The sequence below is a fragment of the Anticarsia gemmatalis genome, chromosome 1 (genome assembly GCF_050436995.1).
Source record: "Anticarsia gemmatalis isolate Benzon Research Colony breed Stoneville strain chromosome 1, ilAntGemm2 primary, whole genome shotgun sequence".
NCBI lineage: Eukaryota > Metazoa > Arthropoda > Insecta > Lepidoptera > Erebidae > Anticarsia > Anticarsia gemmatalis.
Genome location: NC_134745.1, coordinates 3,613,974 through 3,624,184, shown reverse-complemented (window position 1 = coordinate 3,624,184; position 10,211 = coordinate 3,613,974).

Below are 10,211 nucleotides of genomic sequence, written 5' to 3'. Positions count from 1 at the left end.
GGTGTGGTTTTTTAGTTTGAATCAGGGAAAATTTTGTCTGTCGCTGTATGTGTCTCGCTTGGCAGGGTTTTAAAAACACAAAGGTACATTACAGTAAAGTTAGCTAAACCAAAGCAAAGTAAGAAAAATGATTTTAATACTGGCTGTTTATTCGTAATTTAACTATTTTTTACTTTTCTAATGAGTGATGAAGATGCTCAGCTGTCATTTTAGGTGTAAAACATACGCATATCACAAAATAAATCTTTACCTTTTGAACTGTACCAGCACTACTATTCAACTACGTCATGTTTGTTTTCCAAACCACAAATATTAGGGTACGTAATTAGGGAGATATATTATAATACATTATGTAAAGTCTAATTTGTAAATTCAAATTTATAATTAAACATAGACTGAAGTTCGTAAAACTTTTAGCGAACTATCGTACACAAACTGTTAAGTAAATGCAAGTGTTCAAAATTCCCAATATACCCGAATAAGCACATTAAAATAAGCCCTCAAACTTTGAACATCCCATAAGATGCGAACTTCGGCTTCAACTTAAGAAATTCAAGAGCCTCATAGAAGAGCTAGCACTCAATTAGTTTATATTGTGTATGATTTTTATAATACATGTATGCATACCTAGGTAATGCGATTATTAAGGCCAGTGAACTGCTTGCTGTTGTCTATCAGGTAGTATGTCTTTGCCTCTATAAAAAAAAAAGTTGATGTATATATTTAATTTAAGTAAATACCTAATTAAAGCACGCTTTACTTTGTGATCCAAATTATGATAAAACGACTTCAACAATATAATGTTTCTCAAAGAGACTAATAAATACTTTTAAATTAATTTTGGTTGTTTAGTTTCAAACAAGTTTTAGGTATCTGTGGGTATCAGCGATATCTATAACACATGAGGCGATTATTATTGCTATTATATCACCGGGACGTGCACCATTACTATCGCCTATCGACAACCGGCTAGCTATCAACAAAATATTTTGTATGAAAGCTTGATCTGTGCCTCTAGCGGGAGACGGAGGAACTATTCTTCGAAGTACATTGTAAATATCAAACTCTCGATACTCGATAGCACCGACTGTATAAAATCGCGCTACTGTAGATGATAAGTACGTTTAAGAACTTTAAACATCAGATGCATTAAACTATTACGTAAGTTATTAATTCTAGCAAATGAAGTTTGTATGACGGTGGAAGGTAAATTTGAACTAATTACAGCGAAAATGTGAGGGAACATTCCAGCTTTCGTTTCAAGTGGGTTAATTCTCCGCCGCTCATGTTTGTAGGGAAGCTGAGTTTCCATGTTTGTGAATAGTGAATGGATTTTCAAGTTCATTTTCTTTCTGATGAAGAGTAGTAGAGGTTTTGTAGGGCAGTAGGTGAAAAAATACTAGCATATATAAGAAATAAGAATAATTAATTAGTGAAGACTTCTCTTTTTTGTCCTTACCAGGTTACGTGGTGTTAATATGTTTTCTAAAAAAAATGCTGTAAAGGAGATTTGGCTGAAGTTTGTACAATCGGTCGTTGTCTTTAGTCAAGCCGTCGCCGCGGGCGCAATAGCATGCATTTCATCGTCACGAACAAATTCATAGAATACACAAGAACGTAGAGTACGTTGGATAATCAACGTGGGATAATTCTGTCAGTCCCGTCTAAACACAATAGTAACATCATCTGATCCCGCTAATAGAAAACGTCAGCTCATGACTATCCCGACCCTGAAATTGCTTCTAAAATCGGAATTTCCGATTAAATCGTCGACTAAACCTATCTCGGAATAATCAAACATATGCGAACGCAGGGAGAACCTCAAACATGCGTGTCCTATTTTACTATCGAGCGAATATTTGGCGATTGCGAGTTATTTGAATAGAGTTAACCCCTTTTCCGGGCCGTGATGGAGCGATGATTGATTCCTGTTTACTCTTGGGGCGGGTTGCAATTTAATATCTTATTGTAATCGCAGGGCGTTAGTGTTGACTCAGTGGAAACATAGGACTACGGGTTTGAGAATTTGTGCGGGTGCGTTGCCTTCTGGGATCTTAAGAAAATTAACATATTTTCATACTACTTATTACAAATGTATCTACACGCCATTTTGAGACATCGAATCTATTCATTCACATAGTTATAAAATACTCGTACTGATAAGAGAAAAATAAAATATGATGTAAACCATTAAATATCATAGCAAATTAAAATATAAGCTTGATGACGCGCACTCATTCTAATAATGTGAAAGTTATTTGGTATTAATATACCACAATTCAAAGCGACAAGCGTATGCGAGCCGAGGATCCCGAACATGTTAAAACGTCGGTTTTAATTCAATGAAAATATATATTAATGAGCCGCCCATGTTGAATCTCAAATGACGAGATTCCGCAATGTGTGAGAAAAATACATATTTTTTATGCATAAAACTTTTTTCCACCATTTTTCGCAGAAAACATGCAACTTTTTTGCATTTTTATACGTAAATTGAAACTCCATATTGCATTCTGTGTTATTTTATACAAATTCTGCTTCAACGTTCAAAATGTGATGTGCGATGTTAAAATACATTTTTTTAAAGTGCTCCCGAATATTTTGTTCATTTGAGCAAATAGAAATTGACTAGTGGCTTGAAATTTAAACAGTATGAATTTGAATATTCTAATTTTTGTCTATTTTTATGACGGTGCCGGGATAGTTCCGCTCTTGTTAATTTTACACGTCATAAGGCTATCACTAAATTAGATATGCCGTAAGGTTTTACGAGGTAGTTACCTACTATTCCACATTATGTTAACTTTGTCAGCAAAATTTACTTTAAATTTTTTTTTAAGATCGAATTAAATCTTAATTTTTTCAAGCCGGAAAAGCCGTGCGAGTCCATTAATATATGGAAACGTGCAAGTATTTAGACATCAAACAAGACGCCCCGCCCTTTTTCTTTCTCCGTATGTTCACCTTTCTTAGAGTCAGCCGTTTGCTACGGCTCCATTGTTAATTATTATAAACGCTTTCAGTTATTGTTGTGTTTGGTGATTAAAATTTGGATTGTAAACTGAAATGAAACAGTTCGAGTGGAAAATTCTCATGGAAATCTAAACGGCAAAGTGTTTGACTTGAGAAACTGCGAGTAGGCTGTTTCCTGATCAAAGCTTTATTTGAAACGTTTATTTATTGATAAGAATATTGTGTTTTAGTTTCTATTTTAGGAATGGGGAGTATATATTTTGCTGTGTAGCAATATTGAGTGAAAATTTTCCTCTGTGGAACAAATACTGTGGAATAAGTTTATCTGTTGTCGGTTCTTTAACTCAGTAGATGTTTGATTCTTTTGAATATGTAAGAGTAAATGATAATGATATATGAACTAACAATATACAAGTTAGGTTGCCCTTTAACCAGTATGATATCAAATTTACTAGAACTGAATAAAGGTTTTTAAAATACAAACACAGTAGTTTCAGTTACTACTACTAGTAGTATTAATAGCATAAAAAAAATTGAATTTGGGTTACGTTAATTCAAAACTTACCTACAGTAAAGTCATTTAGGATGTACACTAAAACTCTATCATATCAAATACAATAAACAATACAATACAATACCATCAATCTCAATAAGTTTGCAAAATTGAGAACACACTCGGCTGATTGTCTTACAACTATAAAACAAACTTCTCCATTTGGACGGAGTGTCGTAGCGTGCATAACCGTCGACCGCAAGGGCTTGATTGTTCTGTGACACACTTACACATTGAATGATGAGCAAATTATATACCGATACTGTCTGTATAATAAAAGCTGCAGTTATGACGGAGACCGTCATAACTGCAGCTTTTATTATACTAAAAATTATACTAATTTAATCAACTAAAAGTATGTAGATACTTTATTTTATTGATTTTAGTAGTAAGAACCTAAAATCTAATTAAGTTACCAGTGAACGATGATTTGGATTTAGTATAAGAAATATTTTCAAATTAGTTATATTTTTAGTAGGCAGCACGGTGAAATTTAAGATGCAGTTCTTTACCCCGGTCAAGATGTGTTACCAATTCCTTTCAGAAACTAGTTGGACCTCGGATATACTTCACTATGTAGCTACAAAATCTTTCCGCCTTTGAACATGCTCGCCAATTTTTCTAGCAGTGTGTAGGGTTGGTAAAGAAAATTCGTAATCATATTAATGTAGTTGCGATGCAACCGGAAAGTTAGTCCATTATGGTATTATCGATGGGTTTCAAATTGCATCAACCCTATGGGACGCAACCCTATGGTTTTCTATGAGGAGGGTGTCACCTTTTTTGGGGACCATTAGTTTCAAAATATTGTTATGAAGTCGAAATCAAATTATAGATAGTGTTTTTGCAGATGCAGTGTTTGTTAGTTGTTTTAAAGCAGGGGTAAAGAAGAATACAGGTGAAAGACTGAAAAATAGAAGTAATAATTCGAATACATAACACTACTCGACTTTCAGATTATTATATCATATGTATTCAAATACCTATAAAAAAACAAAATATTTTGTAGGAAAACTGACTGGAAACTCAGTTTATGTTTTGTGAACATAATTACCAGATCAAAAAAGATGACATCCTCTTACTTACCCTAACACGAAAAATATTAGATACAAGTCCCTGCATAATTTGTCCCTATGTGAAGTCCATAGAAAATCCTTTTTGCGATTTGAATTGCAAATTTCTGGAGACCACTCAGTAAGAGCCTAATCGTTGTCTTTCTAAACTTGGTACCCCACTTAAACTTATGTGATAAAAACATGGTTGTCTGTTAAGTCCTTTAAAATTCGGATTAACAGCCCAATTTGGGGGACTGTGGTCCTCTTGTTAGGGACCCCAAGTGCGAAGTACTGACCGAAACTTGGGCCGAAATTCGCTAGCTTCCGAACTTCGACGGTTCGGGTCAAAAACTTGTATACACGATGAAATTGGCTATCTGCGTTGTATTCTCACTTCTCTAATATTATTGGGTGAATTATTATTGAGTAGAAAGTTCTGTTATTGCTAACTTTGGGTTCATGTTGTTTGAGAGTTTATTTTCGACTACTTTTTTACGTTATTTACAATATTGATGAAATGACACGTCTGTGGTAGTATCCGTAAGTGCTCACGAAGACCTTGCTAGCTAACCACGATCGACAATAAGAGGTATGAATATGAAAGAGAGGAATCACTTACATAATCACATGTTTGTATATCAACGGTTCATTATATTCTAGCTAATTAGGAGCTAAAAGGCAAAGCTTAGTACGTTTTCATGACAAATAAACAGAGTTTTCAACAAAGGCAAATACGACCTCCAAACTTTAAAATCAAAAGCCGACTTTAAACACATGTTCCGATTACACAACTTTAGGCTCCAATTTTTCGCCGACAATTTTCGGTCGAGAGACAAACTCTATTTGCTGAATAAATTCCGGTTTTGGTATGTATTTGAATCTGTGCCAAGCTTGCCAAGTCCCGCAATCAGAACAGTATGTAGGCCAAGAGGCTGCGACGGACGGCTTTCGGCTTTTTTGTCTGGCATAAACAAAGACAGGTTGCAGACAGGAGTGCTTCAAGCTATTTTTGTATGGAGAATTTGGATGTAGCCTACATTGGCTGGAGTCGTGTTCTAAGTGGCTTTTAAGGTGCCTAAGTGTTATTAAAGCCTGTTAGTAAGGCAAGTGATCGCTGTAATGAAACTAGACGAGAGATCTAGAATAAGTTCAGCATACAAATGGTTCAGTTAAGAAAATAGTTGGGTTGGAAATAAAAATACGATTTGAACGTGTAAGACTACGTTTTTAAGTGGTCTTAACCAAGTTACAAAAGTTGGTGGTACCAAGGCTTTCAATTACTGAAAAAATATAGAAACAAATATGATATTCTTATTAGGTACTGTAAAGTTTGTAAAATAGTAAATCTCAATAATTGACGATAAATTATATTATAACTCTGGCTAAGATTAAATGTAGATGACTATGATGATAAAAGACCTATAGGTACAAAATAAGTCAAGTATAAACATACAAAAAATGGAAATAGATAGTAGGTACGAAGGAAATCTTTTTAATCTTCAAGAAATGTGTGTATCGGAAATGTGTACCGTGTATTTGTCAGTAAATATGTTTCGCGATCAAACAACATATCCGGTAGCATATTTGCTCGAACCTTTAAGATTCTTGTACCGCTGTGGTATGAGTGACAGGAAAAGACGATACCATTTTGGATTTAAGTATAATATTGTAAAATTTTGTATTCTTCTTTGTAAAAGTAATTAATAGCAAAGTTTTTTTTCTTCTATGAAAATACCTGTTAATCTTATATTACAATATAATACGTTAAAACAGGTAAAACTAAGTATTTTTTTATATTTCCTGAGATAGATGGAGTTGCAATTAGTGCCAACATTTATATTATTTAGACTCTTCATATAGCAACCGATGCAAAATGTCTGATTTTTAATTTTTTGCCTATTAACAGTAATAATGTAAGCTTACAGAAAACATTATAGCAAATTGATGTCGGAAGTTATTTATAAAAATACGAAAGTTAATTATTTTCTATTGATATTATGTGCTATCATTAATATTAGTAACATTTTACAATTAAGTTCTACACAAAAATTATTTCACCAAACACATATTTAATATACTAAACAAAAAGTCTTCAGCCTATAACTTGTAGTTTCCGATCGCGACGAAACAGGAATAGAGAATAGTTTCACTTTTCTGCATGGATGGACTGCACGCCATGAATACAGGGGAACTTTCAAAGTGGAAATCATTCCTCGCGGCACGATGCACTTTGATTTTTTTATTTCTTGCATTCTGCGGCGCTTTGTCTAGTGTGAAGTTTGTTTTAAAGGCTGTACCAAATTTGTTTTTTATGAATTGCATTGATTTGTTTGCTGCAGAATAATTTCGGGTCTATTGTGAAAGATTGTTATTTTATTTTTCATCATTTTATTTAAGTTTAATCTGTCGAGGACAAGCTTTTTTTCTTTTTACGTATGTTGATAGTACCTATTCTGTTAATGAATTTTGGATGGTATTTGGATTTTTATTGAGTTGGTTACCCACACTACACTTTAATTGAGAAGAAATCATTGAATAAAAAATCACTTCTTTGATTATAACTGAAATATAATTTTTAAAAGTTTTAATAAGTATCAAAGCGAAACTTTACCTGAAAACATAAACATTAAAGACCACCCATCCTTTCACCAACCCTGTACTATTTAAAAACACTTAAAAGTAAACTGTCAGCAAACAGTACACAGTACATCGGGTTTTCAAAGCCGTGTATACAGTATCTAGCTCACAGGCCAATCGTCGCGCTTTCCAATTATTTCACAAAGCGTATCGCACCCGTTTCGCACATACAAAGGGCGGCCACTTAGCCCCCTTTACTCTTTGTACCGCATTTTAAAATTCCATCTATCAATGTGTTTTTCACAGTACTGTAACGTTTCTAAAAATAGAAAAGTATTTTTTTTATCGTCACTCCTTTTTTTTCTGTTAGGCTATATCTATACTTACTAATATTATAAAGCTGAAGAGTTTGTTTGTTTGTTTGAACGCGCTAATCTTAGAAACTAATGGTCCGATTTGAAAAATTCTTTCAGTGTTAGATAGCCCATTTATCGAGAAAGGCTATTATAGACTATTTATCATCACGCTACAAGCAATAGGAGCCGAGTACCAGTAAAAATGTTACAAAAACGGGGAAAATTTTGACCCATTCTCTCTTATGTGACGCAAACGAAGTTGCGCGGGTCAGCTAGTATCAAAATTAAATCCGCCAGTCATGCATTTAATTTTGGGATGTGCCATTTAGTTAGTCAAATGACTATAAGCATTTTTCTTTTCGAGACACCACAAATGAACCTGAACCATAGGGTTCGATGAATTGGATCTAGCAATAAGAAGAATACAGGGGATATTCACTTTTTCACAAATACTCATCTAATAACAAATCCTACGTATGATACTGAACTTTTCCTTTGTTGAATCATAATCATGAATTAACTGAATTAAATCCACGCATAGATTGCAGATATGTAAATTGAGTTTTCATTACTAAAATAATTACTAATACATATTAGCTGAAATGGAACTTTCAATAAAATGATGTTATCACTAAAATTGACAGTATTTATGACACGATAATTACGATATTCAAATCTATGCTACTCTTCGGTGTGAACACCAGTCTCAATGCTGAAAGCGCAGCGATGCGTTCCGACTCCAGCAATTATTTCAGTTTTCACTCGCTCGACTGGAAAACTTCTTGGATTCAACTTTTGTTAGATAAAGCCGGCACGAACACTAACTGTGATTTAGTATATCCAGTTTTTTAGCTGCACCGTTTTTTATTGAAACTGAATAGCTGATGTTTATTTTTTTAAGCGATTTTTGTTTGAATTTGTAAGAGTTTCGGCTGATAAAAATGGGTTTTGCTTCGTCAAATGAAAGCGCGAGTGTGCTTTAATTGAAGAATTAGGCCAGAATCATCTTCAACATGATATTAACGATATTGAATTCTCCCAACTTGTACAGTATTGTACACGTAATATGAAAACTAAGTGTGTCTTAAACACGATTGAAAATTAAAGGTTACGATATGTTTTTTTTTTAGTAGGCCACCATGGTCGGTATTACAAAGTTTGATTTCATCATATTAGCAGTAACATTTGCATTATATTAAGTACATAATGTACATAGGTAACAGTAAAAAGCGGCCAGCGAAGCGATTTTCTACTTCTATCAACGACAGGCTATTTATAAAAAAAATATTGAAAATCTGATCAGCGCCTCTAGCGGTTGGCGCATAAGCTATTTTTCTATATATTTAAACTGCCAACCTCACGATTCTCCATAGAACCGACTGTAGAGAATTGTGCTACAGATGTGTAATAATAAAAAATAATAAGGCTGGCATATTATATTATTAGACTTGAATATCATAATTAATTAACCACGTGATCGTACTTGTGTGTTAAACCATCAAACTTATTACCGTGGAATGTGGTAACGATTATGTTCAATCAAATTGTAATAAAGAGAAAATCCGACGTAATTATCGTCAGTAATTGTTTTTAATGAAAATACACCACCTTATTACAAAGTGTGGTTTCATTTGTGGTTCCCAGAAAACGGGAACTCTTTTTTCTTTGTGTGGTAAACTGTCAAATACTTATTCAAAGAATGACTGTTTCACTAATAAGCATCCTGTAAGCTTTGATTAGTTATATTGTGGTTAGCCATTTTAAATTAATTGGTCAAGAAACAATATATAAGTGAAAAAGACAAAACACTGTTTAACTAACCACGACATTCAATTTTATTAGTAAGATTATATTTATACGTAAGCCTTTTACATCTTATTAACGAATATAATTATGAACCAATGACTAAATTCATTTTAGACACAACCAAATAAGCGCTTTTTCTATATGCCTAGTAATCTCTGTGTGTTTATTTCAGAAGCAAAATTTACGATGACAGTCGTTCTGTCTCTTCTAAAGCTGTTTATAGTTTTCGCACATACGAAAGGCCACACTCGTATTTAACACGGAACAACGCACATTAAATGGTCGTAAAATTCTAAAAAGTTTATCCGAACCTACGATACTTTATGTACGAGTAACATGCTATGTTTGCATGACTGTCAACCATTTTAAACATAGCCTAATTTGGTGGTACAATAGAAAAGAGGTTGTGTACTTTGTTTTGTTGCCAGTATTGTTCGAAAGAATTGAATTTGAAATCTTTTTGAATTTGAATCGAATTGTATGTTATTGTCTCTTTTCGTGGCGTTAGATGCTTATTCATGATGTAATTTTTATTTACTTTTATGTAAGGCAATGATGAGAGATTTATAATGTTTTGGATACTCACTAAAAATGGGTCAATGTGTGTCATACTCCTTTGTAGCCTCTGTAAAGAATTGAGATTCCTAGCGTAGAGGAATCATCAATATACAAGTACATATATAAATTGAGTGTGTTGAAAAAGTTTTAACTTTGATACTGCAAAATACTATATTTATTTGAAACTTGTCACCGTTACTCAAAAGACGTATTTACTATTCGTTAAAGTATATTTCAGTTTTAAGGTTTATTACGAAAATTTCATGCTCCTCATTTACGAGTAAAGTCACACCGCTGAAACTTATAATATAAACCGCTACTAGTATATTCTAA